The sequence below is a fragment of the Chrysochloris asiatica genome, unplaced genomic scaffold (assembly GCF_000296735.1).
Source record: "Chrysochloris asiatica unplaced genomic scaffold, ChrAsi1.0 scaffold00045, whole genome shotgun sequence".
NCBI classification, from domain to species: Eukaryota; Metazoa; Chordata; class Mammalia; order Afrosoricida; family Chrysochloridae; genus Chrysochloris; species Chrysochloris asiatica.
This window is the reverse complement of record NW_006408563.1, coordinates 8,351,048-8,354,042: the sequence shown is the minus strand read 5'-3', so window position 1 is coordinate 8,354,042 and position 2,995 is coordinate 8,351,048.

Genomic DNA, 2,995 nt, shown 5'->3' with positions numbered 1-2,995 from the left:
AGGGTTTCCAAGGAGCAGTTGGTGAGCTTGAACCGCCAAACCTTGCAGTTCAAGCTTTGTAGTCTGGTGCATTAACTCACATGACTCTGTTACTAGATACATGGGAGCAAATGTCTTTGAGCAAAAGGTTATCGATTATATAAAATTATTTAATCCTATTAATTCTTTCCATCCATCCATCCATCCATCCATCCATCCATCCATCCATCCATCCATCCATGATTCCTATTTCTGGAGTCCTTACTATGTGCTAGACAATAGTCTAGTGCTGGGGATCTAGCCATGAATGATCATGGATTTTTTAATAGTTTGGACAAGGGTGGGGTGAGGCCTGGAGAACTATGATTCTTTTCCTTGTCATTTCAGGATGCTCAGCCACTACTAAAAATATAAGCCCTTCTGGTTATTTATACTCTCCCACATTCTCCTCATACTGCTTTGTGCTCTCTCCCCTTGAACTAGTACTTTGTTTAATTAAGTATTGAAACTTCCCTTGCAGTAGGGAATTTCGACAGTATTTGACCAAGATCCAAATCCAAAATCAGAGTAAATTCTGAATACTTGATCAATGCATCAGTTTCAGCTGATTTTGTAAATGGCAAAGTGCAATAACTTCTTCAAGGAGATGCCATAGTAAAGAGGTTTGTCATTGAATAAGCAGTTTTTTTGTCTTTGAGTAAAGGATGCAAGGCTTTATATATAAGGAAAGCCACTTTACTTCCAGTAGACAGTCATTCGTTAAATATTTTTTCATTGTTGCTGTTATTGTTATTGCTGTTGATTCAGTTCTGACTCAGACACCCTTACAGGTTTCCCAAGGAGCAGCTGGTGAGTTTGAACCACCAACCTTGCAGTTCAAACCGACCTTTTGGGCCAGTGCTTATCCTACAGCGCCATACCAGGGCTCTATTTTATAGTTAATGAGATGGAGATTCTACTTTAGCCCAGTGTAAGCCCCTGTATGTTAGGTTCTGCGCAGTTACGGCCCATGTACAATAAAAGAAACGCTGGTCCATCCTGTGCCATCCTCACAATTAGTACTATGTGTGAGACCACAGTTGCAGCCACCGAGTAGATACAAGCAAGTATAAGCTAGATTCCACACTCTAGTAGGACACTGCCGTTATGGAGACTTGCTGTTGTTGTTGTTAAGTGCCTTCGAGTCGGATCCGACCCATAGCGACCTTGTACAGGGTTTCCGAGGCTGTAAATCTTTACGGGAGCAGAACGCCTCATCTTTCTCCCGCGGAGCGGCTGGTAGTTTCGAACTGCTGGCCTTAATGTTCGCAGCCCGATTCGTAACCACTACGCTACCAGAGCTTTATGGAGACTAGACAGGAACAAATTATGAAGTTAAATAACACAAAGAAGAAACACCTCATTCAGCTTATCCCTACTCTCCCTGTCAAGCCATTTCACTTTCTCTTGCTTCCTGTTGTTGTTGTAAGTGCCCTGAAGTTGGTTTTGATATGTAGCTCTGGTAGCGTAGTGGTTACGAATCGTGCTGCGAACCTTAAGGTCAGCAGTTCGAAACTACCAGCCGTTCCGCGGGAGAAAGCTGAGGCTTTCTACTCTCGTAAGGATTTACACCCTCGGAAACCCTGCACAGGGTCGCTATGGGTCGGAACCGACTCAACGGCACTTAACAACAACAACCCTCTATAGGGTTTCCTAGGAGCAGATTGGGTTTCAATGCTTATCCTACAGCGCCACACCTGGACTCCCTTGTCTCCTGCAGTTGTTGTTAGATGCAAGTCGGTTCGGTTCCAACTCATAGCGACACTGTGCACAACAGAACAGAACACCGCCTGGTCCCGCGTCATCCTCACAATGGCTGCTATGCTTGAGGCCCTGGCTGCTGCCACTGTGCCAATCCATTTTACTAGGGGGCGGAGGGGAGGGGTCTCCCTCTTTTTAGCAGAACTTTCACTTTACCAAGCATGATGTCCTTCTGCTGGAACTGGTCCCTCCTGACAACATGTCCGCAGTATGAGAGAAGTCTTGCCATCTCGGCTTCTGAAATCTTGGCTCTTGAACACTTTTAAGCGTTCTGGTGCAGATTTGCCTAATGCAATATGTCGTTTGATCCCTCGACTGCTGCTTGCTTGAGTTGCTGGTGGATTCAAGCAAAATGAAGCCTTTGGCAATTTCCAGGCTATAATTATCAATCCTCCTGTCTGCACTCTAGATTCCCCTGTCCCTTGACATTCCTCCCCCACTTCCTCTTTTCTAACCCAGATTATCTCTGTTAGGAGGAAATCACAATTTGCTTTGGGGCCTGTGCGTAGAAGGAAATTTTACTCTACTGAAATACAGAATTCGGTTATTTAAGTCCAGTTAGTAAACCTAAGACCAAGAGAAAAGGTCTAAATTCATACCCTAAGGAAAATTATACAAATGCAACGAAATAAGGAGAGATCTACTTATATTGAGAGAAATCTATGCGGCAAATTAATTCAGCCAAGGAGAAGAGCACGGACAGAAGTGCTTGCAAATGTGATGAATCCTTCACTTCACGGTAGGAAAAAATAAAGTCTAGCGGTACTAGCTAGCATTTCATAAATTCCAGATGTCCAAGGCAGACAGGGCAGGCGTAGCATCACATTTCTTTTTAGGTAAAATAAATTTATGGAGATAAAAAAAAAATAAACCAAGCTTATCACTTGAGATTTCCAGGAGGCCTAACCTGGCAAGAAGTTTGAGTCGGGGGCTCTGAAATCTCGCGATACTTTCGCGATTCACGCCTCCCGCCTCTCCCCGCCCACCGACGGCGGGAATATTTCGGAAGTGACGACACGCTGTACGGCACGTCCGCTGTCGGAAGTGATGCAGTGATCCCAGAAGCCTTGGAGGTGAAGAACGTTCATGTGCTCTACCTGCGGGGCCTAGTGGCACGTTTAGGCAACGTACTTGGCGGAGTGGGTGCTTCAGCTTTTCCAGCCAGGCCTTTAGGGCCTTTGAGGCTGCAAATTTGGCCATTGCCCACTGGTATCGG